We start from the raw sequence: 20,426 nt of genomic DNA, 5'->3' as shown, positions 1-20,426 counted from the left end.
AATCTTTTATAATGTATAACAGTATATGCAATTTATCAATAAACATATCTATAAATTAGATATTATAATACATATATACCTATACATATATGTATGTTTATATACATGTATGCAAATGAGGATGTGCTCAAAATATTTAATCAAAAAAGGATGTTCTGAGAAAAAAAGTTTAGATACTGTTGTATGTTTGTTACATGGAGCTGAGTTCCTGCAAAGCTGATTGCCTATTGTGTGTCTCCACCTAAATGATTTGTTATCACAAACTCGATCTGTCAAAAAAAAAAAAAAAGCAACCATCATTTTCTTCTTCAAGGTCCAATTTCTTCCTTGTGATCTGTTTCTACTGATGAAGTCAGTTGCATCCTCCCCATCACCCAGCCTAGAAACCATGAGTCATCTTTTGTTCGCTGCCCTTTCCATCTCAGTCGATGCAATAGCTTTTACGACTGTGTTTCCTCCTTCCAGCTCCACTGCCGCCACCCTTTTCCAGGCCCACTTAATGACTATTGTAATAAATGCCTAATTGGTCTATACTCATTCTCTCTCATTTTAAGCTAATATATTCTAAAAGATTAGTTTTTCTGAATCATGTTTTTGATCACATCACAAACCTGTTGCAACTCCATATATAATTAAAATTTGTCAACTGGAGGGGCACCTAGGTGGCTCAGTTCATTAAGCATCCAATTCTTGATTTGGGCTTAGGTCATGATCTCATGGTCGTTAGATCAAGTCCCACTTCAGAGCCTGCTTAAGAGTCTCTCTCTTTGTCTCTCTCTCTCTATTTCCACCACTTTCTCTAAAATAAAAAAAAAAAAATTGCCCACTGGAAAATGTCAAAACAATCCCTAAATATGATATTCAAGGGCCTTCATATGCCTTGGCTTCAAGCTCTCTCTCTCCTTTTCTTAGGCTAAGAGTTATTCAATTGAACCCTTACCCTGTGTCTGTTACTTCACTAGTGTAGAGGACAAAAAGTCCTCCTCAACCCTTTTAGGGTCTCTGGCTGGGTCTGAATATTAAACTGACAGAGACAGATTAACCATTTATTTAATTTAAGTTTTACATGACATGGGAGCCTTCATAAGGAACTAAAGACCCAAAGAAACAGACCTGAATACATTTATGCTAGGTTTGATAAATAGTTGGCAGTCTTGTACAAATATGATAGTTTAAGGAGAATGAAGTAAGTGTAATAAACTGGGGGAAACTTAGCAAGGCCTAATTGGAAGGTTCTTCTTGGCATCTCTTTGTCTTATGAGATAAGGATGCGCCTTTCCTCTGGGCAAAGGGAGGGCCCCTCTCACATGAGGTTTTCTGGCCTGTTTCAGGAGAAAAGGGGAGAGAAGGGAGACTCTGATCTTCCTGCTTCTGCCATTTTCTCAAACTCCTTCAGCTTAATATATTCAATTTTGGAGTAGCGTGTCCTGAGCCCCATCATTGGGCCTATTGTAGGTATTATTTCGTTTAATTCTTGCTGTACTCTCCAAGGTAGATGGCTGAAAGTCTAATAATGAGGGGGATTCCAGAACCAGAATGCCTAGATTCCAATCCCTATCTTATCAACTGTGTGACAAGTGACTTGCTAGACAAGTTTGTTAACCTCTCTTGCCTCAGTCTCCTCACCTGCAAAATGTGGCAATGATTGTAGCTACCTCAGAGGATTGTCCTGAAGACTGTGCTGAACACCTTTAAAATGCTTAGACCCATGCCTAGTACAGAGTAACTGGTCAGTAAATGTTACTGTGTCCATTTACTATTACCATTAATGAGATGATTAATATTAGTATCTCCATTTTCCAGAAGAGGACACTAAGGCTCACAGAGGTTAAATTGATTGTTCCTCCTCACACAACTACTGACTGTCAGAACAGGAACTCAAGCCCACACCTGTCTGGCTTCAAGACCCATGTCTTAACACAATGTTTTATTGCCTCCAGTTTCCAGACCCATCTCTTCCACTTCCTACACATCTGTACTCAAAGCTCCAGTTGAGTCAGCTTACTCCATGCCTCAAAGATGCTTTGTACTTTTTCCTTGCTTTTTCTTTCTTTTCACGGTTTGCCTTTCTTCCGGATATGTTTCTATTAAAATGCATTTCATTCCTCTCCTTCCTCTTCAATGGTGATCTCAGCCTCTTAAAATCCTACCCATTCCTGTGAAAGCCACCTTCTCTCTGATACCATCATTGACCCTCTTCTGCCCTTTTCCATGAAACGAGCAACTGTGTGATCTCAGTCTCTGGCTGAATGGACATAGATGCTATGGTTGTTATCATATTCATGCCTTTTGTTACAGATATTTGTGTACCTACAATAGAAGCCGGGATTTTGTGTTTGAAAGTCCCCCAGAGATCATCTTGCCTAATGGCTGTTTTGAGAGCCCCAGGGTTCAAAGGAGGTTCAGAGGAGGATGGTCCAGGACTGCCAAAGGCATCTGGGAAAGACTGAGTGGGAGGATGTGTGTGTCCTTACACACACCCACACCCCTTCAAAACAGAGTGTCCTCTTTTTATCTGTTTCACATATTGGGGTAAATGTCTAAACACATCCTATAATATGTTATTGTCTTCTCTCACCACATCTTCAACACTTTGTGGGAGGAGAGAGTCTTATGGATAACGTGTCTCCAGCAGCAAGTAGCTCAGGGCCTTGACCGACTGCTTATTCAAGGCAGGTCCACAGAGGGAAGACACTCTATGCTTAGCCCTTTAGCACTGCCTGTGTCAAATATTTAACCTTTGGACAGTCCTGCAATGTAGGCCTTCTCTCCATTTTAAAGATGTGTAAATGGAGACTAGCCTCACCAAAGTTAAGAAATCTGCCCAAGTTTACACAGCTAGTGAGTGGTAGCAGGAGATTTCAAACCAAGACCTGTCTGGCTCACTTTCTGAGTTTGAATGGACCAAGATTCCAATCCCTGTCTACCTCTAACTAGCTCTGGGCTCTTGGCAAGATAGTGGATGTTCCTGAATCTCTCCTTTATAACAACCATAACTGTACCTCTAAATACTGTTTCTAGGATTAGATTCTGTATGCCAGATGCCTGGCTTTTGGCCAAAATTGGCTAATGTTATTTCACTGTACTATCCACCACAACATTTTCTGGGAAAGCACAGGTATCTTAATCTCTGAACCTTCCTCAGCAACAGGTCCTGAAGAGCAGCATTTCTGATACATTCTGCCATGTACCCTGTGTGATTTTAAAATGTTCAGAGAGCCACGCAGTTTCTATCAGGGAAAGCCGCTCTTCAAGACTGTGGTATGAACCAGTGATATAACAACTTCTGTTTTACAACACAACTTGAGATCTGGTAAATCTGGTCTGCTGAAAGAATTCCCTCATGGTTAAAATATCCTAAGAAAAGAAGCAGTCCTGCTCTCTTCCTACTAAGCCCCTAGGTACCCAAATCTCAATTCTCTTGCCAGGAAGAGCAGTTAATTGTGAGAAAAACATGTGTGTGTGTGTATGTGTGTGTGTGTGTGTGTGTGCATACTTCGTGCATGTGTGTCTTTATTTCACTGTTAGGAGGATGAGATATTTTTACTTGTAAAGTGTAAACATAGAAAGAATGGCAAGTCAACAAGCTTATCTGTACCTAGGAGAATGTTCTTGATAGGTTCACTGCCATATAGTTTTAACACATATTATATAGTACATTAATGTTTAATTGTATCATTATTTGTTTGTGTACGTAAATGTTGGTTGGGTTTTCCTTAGTATAGTTGACACAAAATTTTACATTAGTTACACATTGTCTATTTTTAAATGCTTGCTTCTAATATGAAATTTGCTTTATTGAATGGTTATTGGTTACAATTTTGAGAAGACAATGATGGATATTTGTTTCCCCAAAAGAACATGCAATGGGAATGAAAGAAGTAAACCCTGAACCAGAAGGGAACTATCTTGTAGAAGAGTTTTTAGTATAAAGTTTTTTTTCCTGTCTAGGTCTTTCACTTCCAAAATCTGGATTCTCTTCCTATCTGAGAACCCAGTCAAAACAATTGGTTCCTTTCATCAACTCTCCTCGAGAACATACTCATTTTAAAAATGGATTGACCTGGGGCGCCTGGGTGGCTCAGTCGGTTAAGCGGCCGACTTCGGCTCAGGTCATGATCTCGCGGTTCGTGAGTTCGAGCCCCGCGTCAGGCTCTAGGCTGACAGCTCAGAGCCTGGATCCTGTTTCAGATTCTGTGTCTCCCTCTCTCTGACTCTCCCCCGTTCATTCTCTGTCTCTCTCTGTCTCAAAAATAAATAAACATTAAAAAAAAATTGATTGACCAGGGCATCTGGGTGGGTCAGTCGGTTAAGTGTCCGACTTTGGTTCAGGTCATGATCTCACATGAGTTCCAGCCCCGCATCAGGTTCTGTGCTGACAGTGCAGGACCTGGAGCCTGCTTTGGATTCTGTGTCTCCCTCTCTCTCTGTCCCTCCCCCACTCACTCACACTTTGTCTCTCTCTCTCTCTCTCTCTCTCTCTCTCTCTCTCTCTCAAAAACAAATAAACATTAAATGAATGAATGAACGAATGAATGAATGAATGAATGAATGAATATGGATTGACTACAGGGGCACCTGAGTGGCTCAGTCAGTTGAGTGTCCAACTTTGACTCCAGCTCAGGTCGTGATCTCCTGGTTGGTGAGTTGGAGCCCCACATCAGGCTTGCTGCTGTCTGCAAGAAGCCCGCTTTGGATCTTCTGTCTCCCTCTCTTTCTGCCCCTATCCCACTCGCATTCTCTCTTAAAAAAAAAAAAAAATATATATATATATATATATATATATATACACACACACATAAATATATATATATATATATATATATATATATATATATATATATAAACATATATATGTAGGTACATATACACGTCTAAAACAAAAAACAAAAAACCCAACATAGATATTAAAAAGTGGATTGACCACAGAATGGGCAGCATCTATGATCCTAGAACATTGCCGTATGTGGAACAGGTCTTAATGGGTATAATTTCTTATTGCTGAATGACTGATAGATGGTTGTTACATGTCACTGTTATGTTCTTCATCACATTTCCTTTTAGAGCATCTAACTGGTTTACCACACTTGAATAGGAGTTCCTGCAACTGAATTTAACAGAATGTATCACAAAAAAAAAAAAAAAAAATTCAAAGTTACTTCCTTTTTCTGGCATTCATTTAGGTAGTGAGCCATGAATCAATGTTTATTAGAAAAACAGAGCTCCACATACAATGAAAATGTGCTTTTGTGGGTGGGAAAGCACATTTTTGCAAAGAAGACCATTATTTCAATATACAAATATTTGCAGAATCTGTCACCCCACAAATGCCTAATGCGATCACTACAAATGATTTTCAGATTGATTTTTACCATTTTGACAAGCTTTTACCAATATCACATGGCCATATTTTCTTCCACCCAAGCAGAGAGCCCAGTCATGAATTGGAAGAATTCTCAGAATTGGGGTTTAAAGATTCCTTCACCAAGTATGCCCATTTTAGTATTGCGGTCTAAAGGGGTACAGATGACAAAAGGACACTTCTTAAATTGACACTTGTTTGATGGATTCAATGGTTTTTAGCACTCTGCAAAGCAAGAATGTGCTATCTTTTGTATATAAGATCTGCCATCAGCTGCTTGTTTTCAGAACTGTTAATAGGTTGTACTGAGTAATCTGCACTCTCTTTGTGACCCAGAAGAACGCACTGAGCTTGGAGGTACAATCTGTGACTCGGGGGCAGTTTTTTTCTGTCTAAAGCTAATAAAACCTGCACCCTTACCTTATTAGTGCTGTCCTCTCACCAACTGAGCTAACACCTCCGAAAGCAAATAGATAATTTGCACCGAGCCGTACTCACATCCGATTTCCAAACCAGCTCTTCCTGTGTCGCAGTGGAGAGGTACCTTATGGTGAAACTTTATAGAACTTTTAGTAGGTTTTATAGGCTTCCTTTTTGAGGTTTAGTGGAAAGGGGATCTTTGAAAAAAGTTGAATATAAAATTCAAAGGAAAAGAGAACCTGGCAGAAACATAAAAGAGAGTATTAATATTCAAACAGAGATGTCTTATTCTGTCTGTTTGTCATCAACATTAACACATTTGGTTAAAAAATGTTATTGACTATCCATTTCATACACTGTTATTTAATGATGGATAAAACAAGTTGGGTCTTGCAAGATATACAGTCTAGCTGGGAACACAAATAAACAATAACAATTAAGCATCGGAAGGGAGTTCAGGGGGAAGTTACAGGATTCTGGGAAGGCTTTCTGAAAGTGTTAGCAAATCATCAAGGGCTGAAAGTTTTCCAGTCAGAAAGAGCCACTTTCCTTCCATTTTATTCAAATATATTTCTCTGTACTGTCTTAAACACCACATTTAATTCTGTATTCTAACTCTTTACTCCTCTTTTGCCTTCTTTATTGTTACAAAGGTCTTGGAAAATAAGGTATTTAAACTGAAACCTTTTAGGTGTTTGAAGTAATTTCCATAAGCCCTCCCTAGGAAATTAATAAGTAATGCTATCACCTTTGTAGCAGTGAGAAAATTAAGGCAGAGTGAGGGTAAGTTCTACTTGGTACTAGTTTCAGAGTCAAAACAATATTCCGGGTTCCTTGACTCCCAGTCAAACAGTGTCTTCCTTTGGCCTCAAGCTTTATACATCTTGCTTATTAATCATTACGAGTTTTTGGTTGACCAGGAAATTGTATTACTATAAGAGTTTTCGATGATGAAAGCTTTTAGAAAAATAAAAGTGAAAAATCCCAAACTAGTCCTTGGATAAAAGTATGCAAATACATGTCATTTAAACCAGAGAACGGGGCACCTGGGTGGCTCAGTCGGTTGAGCAACCGACTTCGGCTCAGGCCATGATCTCACAGTTTGTGAGTTCGAGCCCCGCGTTGGGCTCTGTGCTGACAGCTCAGAGCCTGGAGCCTGCTTCTGATTCTGTGTCTCCCTCTCTCTCTGCCCCTCCCCCACTCGTGCTCTGTCTCAGAAATAAACATTAAAAAAAGATTTTTTAAAAAATAAATAAAAATAAACCAGAGAAGATACAGAGCAGAAAGATGTTTTAAGTCAGTGACATGAATTTCAAAGACTAGCTAATCAATTATGTGGTCCAAACTTTAAATGTTTTATTTGTTTACTTTGAGAGAGAGAGACACACACACACACACACACAGAATCTCAAGCAGGTTCTGCGCTGTGAGCACAGGGCTGTACGCGGGGCTCAACCCCACGAACCACGAGATCATGACCTGAGCCACGATCAAGAATCCTGTGGACCAAACTTTAAAAAGCCTTACTTAGGGGCACAAGGATGGCTCAGTCGGTGAAGCATCCAGCTCTTGATTTCAGCTCACGTAATGATCTCATGGTTTGTGAGATCGAGCCCTGCATTGGGCTCTGCACTGACAGCATGAAGCCTGCTTGGGATTCTCTCTCTCCTTCCTTCTCTGCTTCTCCCCCATACTCCCCCATGCTTTAAAAAAAAAGAAAGAAAGAAAGAAAGAGAAAATCCTTACCTTACACAGACTATCTACAGCTAACTTCACCAATTTGTCTTAACTCATTTTACATTGTCTAGTTATGGCTAATTATTCATAGGCTGGTCATACATCCCACTTTGCCTGGGATGGTCCCAGGCAATTATGACAATTGTCTGTCATAATTAAAAATAGCACCCCTTTCACTTGAAAAGCACCAAGTTTCAATAATAAATTATATGATTACCCTAGTTATTCACCATATTCTGGTAAAATGGGTTGAAAATAACAGGATTGTACCTCCCTAACTCACTCCTACTGTCTGCTGTATGTCTTCTCATCATCTGTACATAATCTTGAATACCTCCCAGATAAGTGTCATCGTGACAGAATAGAGGAGGAAAAAGAAGGAATGCAGTCTGCTCAAATGTTCTCCAAGTACTGGGGCAAAATCACCTCCAAGTCATTTGGTAGGAGTACACTGGTCTAATTCTTTTAGTTAATCACTGTATTTTGGTTGTTTTGTTAAGTTAGGCCTGATTGATTGCAAGAGGGCATGCATGGGCAGGTGGTGAGCATTTGGCCATTTGGTCTTGCTGTTAAATGTTCCATTTGTAGGGTCCAGACATTTGCTAGCCATATTAATTGTTAAAGTCAAGTTTAGAAATGTGAAAACAGAAGAGAATATGTTCTTTAAGAATTGGTTCTTTATTCTCATCGTACTTCCTGTATCTGATTTATAGATTTTTTTCAAGTATGGCAAATAAATTTGGTAGATAAAAGTTGAAAATAAAATATTTAAACTTAAATATTAATATGGTTTTGATTTTGGGTAATCATATGTTCACAAAGCTAGAAGAGTCATTGGTGAACTGTATATCCTGCTACCTTAAAGCATGACTGCAGATTATAAAATATCTCAATTGTCAGAGGAAAATATAAAGAGGATTTTTTTTCTTTTTACTTACCATTCTGTTTTTAATTTGTACTTCTAAATTATCCATATCTAGGAAATCTTTCCAGGGCTCAACATAATGCCTTATAACTAATACTCAAAGAAATGTTTATCAAGTGAACAAATGAAAGTATTCTTCACATCTTCACAGTTATCTCAGATTTCTAACATATATAATACCATAAGGTAAACTATATCCTGTATTTAAAATAAAAATATTTGCTTATCTTCTCATAGTTCAAGGATATATTAAGATCTGCATGTCTATGTGAATTCCTTTCATAAAAGCAATAACAAATTTTCAGGCAGAAAACCTATAATTCCCCTCTGGTTTCACTATAGTCATGTTGATGTGCTTCCTTCTGAAATAATCAGTGCCTTTAAAAAAAGGAAAAACAAAAAAACCCAGCATGTAGTGATTAGAATATGCATTCTGTGAATGGCACCAAACCTTTTTGTGAATCAAATTCTTTCAATTCTCAAGAGCTTCCCTAACCAGGCATAGATTCAAGAAATTTCTCAGTGATTGCCTCGCTTACTAGAGAATGATTGAAAAAGAACATACACTAAGCCTCCAGACTCTGACAAGCTTTCTGAGGGCACAAATAATTGAGACAATTTAAGAAACTACTTTTATTCTAGTCTATGAATGGGAGTATCAACGTATCATTTCCTTCTCTCTGTCCCTCTATAGTCCTAAGGTATTCATAAATATTTTATCTTTGCCTCAACTCATTTAATTTGTTTATTATATTTATCCGGGTAGAACTTTAGTCTGAAACTGATTTGATATATGTGGTGTTCAGGCCATACTCATTTATTTTATATGTATTTATTGAGTCACTATGTTGTGCCAGGTACTGAAGTTGATGTGAGAATACAATAAAAAATGAACCTGACATTGTCCCTCCCATAAGGATATCACAGTCAGAGAGGGGAGGAATGTCAATAAATAATTAAGATAAATACTGTGTGGCTCAGACAATAAGAAAGAGCTGATCAAGGCACAGTGATGACACAGAGAAGAAAGTGATTCATAATGAACATTGTGTGAAATTGTAAAATAAATCTTCAGAGATAGATGAGTAAACTGAATCTTTAAGAATTACTAGAGTTAGCCAAGTAAACATAGTTCATGAAGACCATTCCAGATAGAGGACATTCAAAGGTGCATTATAGGGATAAGCATCTGGAAATCACAGAGAAATTATCTTAATATTTAAGTAGCATTTTCCTTTAGAAATGTATGTCTTACGTGCTTTCTGTGCATATTATAAAACATTTGATCCTTTTTGACCATTCTCTTTAAGTAAATTAATATCCAAGCTGAGATGCCCTTCATTTCTTATTCAGTAATGTAGGCAATAAATTCTCATGAAGGCATTACTAATCCCAACTCCAAATTTAAAACGTCTTTTTTTATACAAATATGTTTGTCACCAAAACAAGTAGCCAGAGTTGGTACTGGGTCGTCTTCCATCCCCATGAGTCTCAGTCTATGAAATGGAGGCTGATATTCCTTTTGAAAAACATGTTAAGTAAATATATTGTCTCTGTACAGGAACTTCCAGATGTTATAAATTGTAAACCTCTGAATGAGATATCGTATCTAGAAACCCCCGATATTAACAACTGTACAGGTATTCCTCTACATGGAGATATTTTTTTTTAATTTTTTTTAACATTTTATTTATTTTTGAGACAGAGAGAGAGAGAGAGAGAGCATGAACAGGGGAGGGTCAGAGAGAGAGGGAGACACAGAATCCGAAACAGGCTCCAGGCTCTTAGCTGTCAGCACAGAGCCCGACGTGGGGCTCGAACCCACAGACTGAAAGATCATGACCTGAGCCGAAGTCGGACGCTCAACCGACTGAGCCACCCAGGCGCCCCATACATGGAGATATTTAAAGTGCCTTCCATTTCTAGGATACCATGACTGACTAATTGCCTTATGAACCCACAGAGGTTCTAGTTTACATCAATAACCCTCGCCAGGATACCCTGTGATACTCTGAGCTCTCAGTGTAACTCTCGTTATGACACATCATAAAGTCAGCCGAACTAAAAGGAAAGAATTCCCGTGAATAATGACCTCACCTGTTAGCTCATGGGTTTTTTCTAGTCAGAAAACAAGTTTCCTGCCTAAAGCTGAATGGCTGGGCTAAATACGGCAAGGTTGTAGGAAATCCCTAAACCAAGAAGCAAGCACAACCTAGGAAAGCTACTGCCCTGCCAAAATGTAATGTGTCTTTGTAAGTCAATTTTGAAATCAGACTCTCAAGAAAAGGAAATGCTACTTCATGTCACAACATCTGCTAAAGTGCATTTACTTCCAGCAGAAACAATAGGACAACTCCACTTGGCACTTATCTTACTGAAAAAGGCCGAATTGCTAAAAAAAGATGCAACACCATAAATAGACATGGTAACGGTTTGTCCACTCCAATGAAGGGGTTTCTGTGCGCTCTGCACTTTTCCATGCCCCCTGCATCTCCTCACTCCTGTAATAAGTAAGCAAATAACTAAATAAGCAAATGAGCAAAACTACTAAAACGACGGAACCTTAATATAACCTTTTCAGCAAGAGATAAAAAGCGTTATCGACTGGTGACTGCTGAAGGACATCGTTAAACTCTCAACGTTTGATTTCATTTCTTCTTCTCTTATTTTATTTATTTATTTATTTATTATTCGGTCGCCCACAGGCATCTCTGTACTGACTGACCCTGCTAGTTCAACTATTAAAGAATTTCCCTCTCCAAGGAGGCCTGATGTAAACATGATAATCTGTTTGGCGGCTCCTATGATGGGCCATGAATAAAACATACGACAACCCAGTTGGAGTTCAAGCAGTTCACTACTTGTTACCAGAGAGAATGTTTGGAAGCTCATGGAACGCTTCACCATGCTTAATCCCAGAGGCCCGAAATCCCATTCTTGGTTCAGACTAAGCCACGAGAATTGTCTCTAACTATTGGCCTTCTGGTCAACCACCCTACAATATCTTGCTAAACAGACCTGATGCTAGGGATTGGATCCCTAGCATCCTCTAATTGTGGCAGAAAGCAAGTCTTTGCTTTTAGCATGTATGTACTGTATCCTTGACAACAACAACAACAACAAAATGTTGACTAGGTGAGATTTTGAAAAAGAAGTCTGAAGACCAGAATGAAAGAGCTAGAAAGAGCTAGAAAGCAGCTATATCTGTTGTATGTAACAACAGTGCCCACACAGAAATCAAAATGAAAGATACCTACGTGCTTCTGTATAACAGCAAAAATAAGTGATTGGATATTTTTTGCCCTTGATTACCTGTATAACTATAAAAAGAAAGGGTTGTGCTATAATCGCTGCACTAGCAAATCAAAGAGGCAAAACCTGTCCCTGCTTGGGTGGATGCTGTTGGGTGGATAAAATCAGAGAGGAATTATTTAATATGACCTTTCCTACACAACAAGAGAACAATTGTTGTTATAATTCAGGTTTGTTTTTAAAGCAGGGTCATTAAAAAACTGCTTATAACACATTTTTTTCCTGGAAATCTCTCCCTTCGTGCACTGTCCTTGGCCATTAATTCTCTAATTATGTTCCTGCATATATTTAATTTTTGATCTCCTGTAGAAGGAACCATAAAGTGAACACTTTATATAAAGACGGTTTTATATTGCTATGTAACAGCTGCTATTGACAGAACAACTTTCCTGGGACTGTCTTTTGTCTGTCAACAAGTTCTCCTTATCATCTCTGACACACTTTGTACTTTTTACATGGTTGCCATTATTCTTTATTTCAAGGAAAAAATTAAACGCAATGCTGAGTACTGGCAACATTTGGAAATTTAAAGTGCATTTTTGCGTTCCTAGTATGCTTTAAAGTAAGTGTGATTTGGAGAGTGCGTGTGAGTGTGTATGGTTTCTGTAAAATTCAGCATTCTACAAAGAGCACTGCCAACATACAGGGGCATAATGAATGTAAAATAATAAGTTAACGTCCAGGACACATCTACTTTAAAAATATTATAAATAATAAAATTTGCATCTACTGCATATGTATAAGATCTAGTCTATATTATTTATGCACCTCCGTTGTAAGATTTAGGTGACTTAATTTAAATATACTGTCTAACTCTCAGTAAATCATTATTGGGGAAAAAAAAGTTGGATTTTAAAAACTTTTTGAAATCATAATGAAATCTCTTTTGAACAATTCTTTGAAAAAAATCTACATCTAAATACTCCTTATAGTATTTGGTGAGAAAATTATAGTAGCACCTGACTCATCAGCCTCACCCTGAAGTATGATGTTCCACATAAGCAAATTTTTCTGACGATTGCAGTTTACCCCCTCCTGTATTTTATGAAAATCAAATGAGACAAAATATAGAAAAGTGCTTTATAAATGTTAAAATGTATTATAATGGATACTATCTATATATTCAGTATGTTACAAACTTGCTTTTACTTTTTTTTTTCATTTTTGTTTATTTATTTTGAGAGAGAGAGAGAGCATGAGCAGGGGAGGAGCAGAGAGAGGGAGACAGGAAATCCCAAGCAGGCTCCGTGCCGTCATTGCAGAGCCTGATGCAAGGCTCAAACCCACGAACCATGAGAGCATGACATGAGCCAAAATCAAGAATCAGACGCTTAACTGACTGAGCCATCCAGGTGCCCCTACAAATTTGCTTTCAGATAATTTATTTGTAAAAATCTTTCCAAAATATTTATTTTCCTGCCTTCTTAAGTGACATATATGAAATAAAAATTTTCCTGTATTTAAAAAAAATGTTTATTTATTTTTGAGAGGTTGGGGGATGGGTGGGGGCGGTGCAGAGGCTCTGAAGGGGGCTCTGGGCTCTGAGCTGACAGCAGATAGCCCAATGTGAGTTCGAACTCAGAATCATGATATCATGACCTAAGCTGAAGTCAGATGCTTAACCGACTGAGCCATCCAGGTGCCTCTTGCCCTGTATTTTTTAATGGAGATGCATTAATTATCAACAGTAATTGTAGGATTCTGAAATTTTACAAAGGTACCCTCTGCAATATCTTGCCCTTGATAGAGGCTCCACGTGGTTATATTCTTGTTGGTGCTGTTGTGTTCTTTTAGTTCTTTTAGTTCTTTTATGGGTAAGTGTTCTGTCCTCTAGCTCTGTGAAGCTGTCAGTCCAGTTGGCTTTTTTCATGCCCTCTTTGTTCTCCTCCCTTCTTTTTCTTTCTACTTTACTACTTGAGTCTGCTGTGGTTTAGAAAAACAGATAAACAATCCCCTTAATCGTGTCTGAACAGGAAATAGGTCCGGGTGAGGATCCAGTAGGTGTCTGTAAATTTTGGCAGATGTGTTTCAGTATAAACTTTTTGGAGTTTATATTCAGGCTACCAAATGTAAACTCATTGAACAAGTATTTATTGAGTGGCCAGTGTGTTTCAGGCACATAATTATACAGACACAGCCCTTGTCTTCAGAAAGCTTACAGTCTACTTGGAGAGACGCACATAAACCACATGATTACCCAAATATTTAATTGGACCGGATGGATGCTATGAAGAAGAAATGCAGGATGCTCTGAGCACACTTACAAGAGGGCACCTGAGCTAATCTAGGAAGGCTTCCTTTTAAACTGAGACCTGGAAGAGGGGTGGAATTAAGGGTGCCAGATAAAGAAAATAGCATATAAGGATATTGTGTAGTGTTCACAGAATCTTTCTTTCTAGAATCTTCTAAGTAGGTGAAATGGTTAATTTTAAAGACCTCTTAATAAACAGGTAGTTTACTACATAATTTCTTTCAAGGAATTTTCAAAATTCCTTTGACGATTGGCTGTAATTCAACTTACTTTCACCTGCTTCTCCTTCTGGACTTTGGAGGTATTCTTCTCTCCATCTCGAGGCATTTGCTATTTAATTGTGGAGTATGGCTCTTCTGTAACCAGCCACTTTTTCTGCCTTACCTTGAGGACAAATTTTTAATTCCAGACTGTACTCGGCTCTCAATCTGACCATAGAACTCCCACTGACGGCAGTGAGAGCTGTGCCTGTATATCTAGGAAAGTACACTGCCCTCTGTGTCACTGTCAGACTCCTCTGGCACAGAGCCTGGAAGCCCGAGTGTATGTGTGAGTCTCTAAGGAAACGTCCCTCTCTGCAGTGCCACACTAGAAATAGTGTGAATGGAAGCAGAGAAACTAGATGAAAAAGAAGGGCATGGCATCAGGACTGGTACCTGTTATCCTGCCAACCACAGCAGTAGAAGGAGGGGTGGAAGAAATTGCAAGCATTTTTTTTTCCAAGACTAGATTCTCTAGTTCACAAAATTGTCAACTTACAGCCACAGATAGATTTTTAATAATTACCATACTCGCTAACACACGCAAGGCCTGGGCTAGGGTACAAATGGAAGCCTGAACTTGGGACCAACCCTATTCCCTTCCCGCCCCCTGCTCCGTTCTGTAGGGCAGGGGGCCTACCCAGCATGTGTCCAGCCTCCATCTCTGGCCTGCCCCCACCCCAGACAGCCACACCCTTAGGAGGACTGACCCAGGGAAGAGGCCCAAATTGGCCCTGGAAGTGGGCTTCAGGCCATTTGGACAGGGAATTTCTGGAAACACTTGTTCTTAACCACTCACTAAACTGTACTGCCTTAAATAATGGGGAAATACGTAGTGGTTTGAAATTGAACATACGTGGGTTTTAAGGATGAGAGGGCCGTGCAACTTCGAAAACTTGCTTTTTAAGTCAGTGCTTCTCAGACTTCACGTGCGTGAGAACAATCCAGATACCGTGTTAAAATGCAGATCTCGAGTCAGTCCATCTGGGGTGGGGCTCCAGATTCTGCATTTCTTACAAGCTCCCAGGTGATCTGGGTCTAGAGCCCACACTTTGAGTCACAAGGCCTATGCGAATATTAATGGTTTCAGTTGTCTATGGGGGTGTTTGTGTGTGAACATGCTGTTGCTTCGGGATGGGAAGTTTTAACAGTGAGTGTAAGAAAGAAAAATCACATGATACCGTGAGATTAGAAGACCCAGCTTTTAGATTTACCATTGTTAAGATTCTTGTTTCAGATGTGTCCCAGACAAACAGCCTTCCATACCTATTCCTTCTCTGTATGAATCCGATACCAGTGATGTCACCAGGTCTTATCCTTGAATTGGGCTCTCAAGTGTTGCTTCAACAGCCTTCTAAAATCTTACGGATTTCTAAGATACATATTAGAGCCAGTGGAAGACTAAACGTCTCCTGGTGCAGAAAAGAAATTTTGATTAGATTTAAACAGCTGTCATCTCTGAAATTTCCCTCTCTAAATCATCTTCTGCTTTCAGCAAGCTCTTACATGTTGCTTTCTTGGATGGATGCTGCGATTGGTACACCTCTAACTATTCATGTTAACTGGGACCTGTGACGTGGAGCTGATATATATTTTAGAACATCTTCACCAGTTTAAAAAGGCACTTGGCTTAGAGAAATTTACTCTGGTATCTTCTTTGCCACAATAACTCTATTTCCTTGGATTAAACAAAATTCAATTATACGAAGTAGGGCAATGATGTCACAGGTCGCACTGCTGAAAGCAGGCTTGAAACTATCACAGACAGATAGCGTTCGTTTGACTTAGAGGAAATGCGATCTAAAGCACATATGTTTTCAGAAGCAGCTTAATCTCAATCATCAAGGTCCCCGGGCTTATGAGAAATGGCAATTTAAAATGTTGACATTAACGAAGATTACGTAATGGAAAATTGACTAATGTTTTAAGGATAAATCTATTTCTAGATTGTGTTATTCTGCATTTTTAAAATAAAATGTGAAATATTCTGCTGGGTAGTGGACCAAACCTCCCCCTGAGAATTTATAGATTATTAACTGAAATGGCAGTTTTCTTGTTAGTCATGATCAAAGCGATTTGGGAATGTCTAAAAACATGTGAAAGTTGATTACACATTTTATTACTGGCACCACATTGACTGGCCACCCATATGATGGAGCAATTGTGACTGTGGATTAGTTCCAACTAGCCTCAGGGAAAGAGCACACTGAGTTGAGACCTTTAGAAAGCATTTATTTGCTTGCCTCATTTAATCAAGCGACTTTTATAATTTTCCAGCTTTTACCCTTATTTATTTCACATAATGAGAAAGAAAAAAATAAATATCTTATTTCTGGCATTGACACAAAAGATACCCATCATTTAAAATGTCATCTCAAGACACAAATACCTGTCTTTTTCAAGAAATTTATCTGTTTTGTTGTTCAATGAGACAAAACATGCTTAAACACAAGAATTCTACTTGATCTTAAAGTAACCAATATTTGTCTTCAGAGTCATACTTACCTCTCAAAATCCTCTCCATTTTGGAAGACCAGGAAAATCCCTTCTCTTCCAGGAAATCTGTATTCCTCTAGTCAGAATTACTCTCTCACTCTCCTATACTCTGGCAGCAGAATTATGCACATTTACGAAGAAGTCCTTTATATAATCTTTATGGAGTGCAACTAGATACGTTTGGTACTAGAAGGTGAGCTCCTGGGAAACAGAAATAATTATTCATTACTTATTTTTTATTTAATGTATTTAATTCATTTAAATTTAAGTGTAATACATTTGTTTAAGTGTATGTTTGTTGTTATTTTTCTGAGAGAGCATAACCCCAGTGCTTTCTCATAATAAACATATATTGTACAATGCTCGAATTGAAACTTCCTGATTGTCAATGACTGTAGATGAGTGAATTGTGGATGAATTAATTAAGATCACCAAATCATCATACTGACTTTTTACGAAATAATCTATGGTAAATGATTATTATAAAGTATTAGAGCCCTGGCAATACGTCAAAATTTAACATTTGAACACAATTTGGATAAAATAAAATCACATTTTAAAATACGTTTTGTGTCTTTAATATGGAAATTTTAAAATTTAACGTTTTATTTTTAAAAATTCAGGGAGCATTTACCTCAAATAAATAAATAAATAAATAAATAAATAAATAAATAAAATCATGTATATATAATGCATAGCTCATAGGATTTCTATTGCTGTTATTTCAAGATACTCCACTTGTATTCAAAATACTATTTGTAGTTTACAAAACAGTGTGCCACTCAAACTAACACATAAATAAACAACACATCCAGTGATCATTTCTGTATACTGTTCACTATTGTAAGAAACTAAATAAGACAGGCCACTAGAGAATCAGAGCCAACATTAATGCTTAACCCCTGGCTCACGTTTTAATTTTTCATTTATTGCAATAAAATATATAGATTTATATATTTTCTTTTCTGCTTTCCTTTTTCTTTTAATGGGTGACCTTGGCAACTTTTCCATTTTCCCTATTTTTAGAAGATTGTTAACAAGTCCACAGGCATCAAGAAAATATACTCTCTGGAGTATTAGAACTCAAGAAATAACATAATGACAATCTACTCCTCCAGTTCAGAGAACCCCTCTACAGTGGCATTAAGAGGCTTTCAGATGAAAAAAGACATAAATTAGTCATTTAAATTCAGGCACAGAAGTGAGAAAAACTTGGGTTTACCAACCAGTTCTACCACTTGCTAGTTGAATGACCTTGAGAAAGATATTTCATCTCCTTTAGATTCAGTTCCTTAATAAGGAACAATGGAGATGATAACAAGGCCTACCTACCCTAGGTTGATTGGAGGATTCTAATCCATGTAAAGCACTTACCACTGTGCCTGGCAGAGAGCCCATCCTGAAACTGACGTTGCATGGTGTCATGGAAAGATCTCTTCCTGAGAGCCAGACCTTGCCATCCATCAGCTAGTCAGGCACGTGAGCTTGTGAGCCTGTTTGTCTCCTCACCAAGTGTTTCTGTTTTTGTTTGCTCCAAGCAAAAGGAGTTACCAGATTGTAGCAATTAGAAGAGAAAGTGAGACCCCTCAAAGTCAGAGAAAGAAAATCAAACCAAAGACTTAGTCACTAAATCTTCCAGAAGGAAAGAGAAAGAGGAGCTAAAGCTTGATGGATTACATTCTGAATTCAGTTTCTTAAAAAGGAATTTTTTGTGGTAAGGGACAATGGAAAGATACCAAGTTACAATACAAACCCAAGGGCAAGCCTCATGGAAATCAAAGACAGTGACACTACAGGCACATTGTAGAATAAGGGAATGTTTGAAAAGAGAGGGCTCTGTATTTACCATTTTGCTTGATCTACATATCAAAAGCATCCTCCAACTGTATATAGAAGATCCTGGCAGGAAAATGTTTCATATGAAAAATAAAAAATAAAATAAAATAAAATAAAAAAGAAAGAAAGAAGAAAGTGCTGGAGGCCATGTCATTTTTTTTTTTCATCGTATTCTCTTTCATGGATTTCGGGCCAGGTGCAAGTAGCTCATGCAAAGGAATACCTTCCCAATCACCACAAAAGCAAAAGAAGATACTGGAAAATACAGCATCCTCCGTACTTAAAATGAGATAACCTAACTGAGAACTAGAAACGATCAGGGAAAATTAAGTGGCTACTGCATGAAAAAGCACACCTTATTTTTTTCCATCTAATAAACTATTATGTAACAAGTAAAAGCCCACTGTGCTTGCTAGGAAAAAAGAAACTTCTGCTCAGCTGACTATAGAAATATTTTTATTTGATAATATATTTTCCTAAGTTCTTTTGAATCAGTAATATGGAAACACTGAGAAAGTCAAATCTCCAATGAGTTGAAATCAGTGATTAGCTATTTGAAAACCTATTATTCTACCCATGCATTAGGCCTCATCTGTATAGCAGAACCCTTTACAGCAAAAAAAAAAAAAAACTTAGTTAAGGGATGTCAATTTTTTTTTTTTTTTTACTACAAACCAGTTAATAGGAGTTTAAACTTATTTTCTGGTATGTTGTTGTTTAGCAGCAAAAAAAAAAAAAATCTAAAAATTTTTAAGAATTAAAAAAAAAAAAAAAAGTTCGGTTTTAGAAAAAAAAAATGATTTCACTCAAAATGAAAGGCTCAAATTTGTCATAACACTCATTAGTCAAATGTGTGATTTACTTTGATTCAAAATTAATTTCAGGGTTTTCACAGGGAAATTTCATTAATGCTACTTACACAATTATTACACTTACAGAAATGTGTGGAGAATACACTGGCTTTTATAAGACTCCGATTCTAATCCTGACGCGACTGTGTTCTAGTTGTGATACTAGACAACTGTCTCACCCTTCCCGAGTTCCATAAAAAATAATGATAAAACTCCCTATTGTTTCTGTCCCATTGTTACTGGGAGATTTGAATAAGCTAACATATGGAAATGACTCATTACAGTTCCTGAAATATTTGAAGAGGAGGAACTATTAACACCCTTTCTCCATAAGAGCACCACCATTGAGACAACAGTTCAACTTGACCTTCCTCTCCCACATTAGTTGTATCAGTTGTGTTAGTCATCAAGTCCTTCATGTCTACCTCCTAAATATCTCTCGATTATATCTTTTTCATCTTCCCTTCCACTTCCCAAGTAAATCCCCTCATTCATTTCCTTACGCCTTGACTAAAATAACGACCATGTAATTCACTCTTACCTACAGACTCAACCACTGCCAACCCATTCTTTATGCAGAATTCTTTCTAGTGGAATAAATATAATTATATTATTTTCTGCTTAAAACTATGACTTCCTGATGCCCATAAATAGAATTTAATTTCCCTAGAGTGAGTTAAAAAAGGCATTTACAATTAGTTCAACATCATCTTCTATTTATCACATACTCTATGTAATAAGGCCACTACACTATCCTTTTCCGTGGACTTCTATCTTTGCACTCACTGTTCCCCTTACCTATGATGTATTTCCCACCCTCTGACAGTGGACAACTATTCATCTTTAAGACACAGCTGAAATGTCATCTCCCACATGTCGCCTTCCCAGAGCACACAGGAAGAATTTATCATTCCTGTAGGACTTATTTCCATTATACCACACCATATTTTATTAATTGCTTGTTTACCTGTCTGTC

General features: G+C 37.8%; 1 protein-coding gene and 1 long non-coding RNA gene across 9 annotated transcripts in view; one reads left to right on the top strand and one right to left on the bottom strand.

The window, feature by feature from the left end:
* ADGRL2 (adhesion G protein-coupled receptor L2) overlaps positions 1–20,426 on the top strand; it is a 624,153-nt gene that overhangs the window by 311,129 nt on the left and 292,598 nt on the right. The gene's annotated exons all lie outside the window — the stretch shown is intronic.
* LOC131504497 (uncharacterized) lies at positions 15,097–19,192 on the bottom strand. The gene is made up of 3 exons (XR_009258025.1): positions 18,138–19,192; positions 16,773–16,964; positions 15,097–15,679 (listed from the first exon to the last, which is right to left on the bottom strand). It is a non-coding gene; the product is annotated as an uncharacterized LOC131504497 (long non-coding RNA).

Source organism: Neofelis nebulosa, chromosome 2 (genome assembly GCF_028018385.1).
Source record: "Neofelis nebulosa isolate mNeoNeb1 chromosome 2, mNeoNeb1.pri, whole genome shotgun sequence".
Taxonomy (NCBI): Eukaryota; Metazoa; Chordata; class Mammalia; order Carnivora; family Felidae; genus Neofelis; species Neofelis nebulosa.
This window is presented reverse-complemented; position numbering and strand designations above follow the sequence as displayed.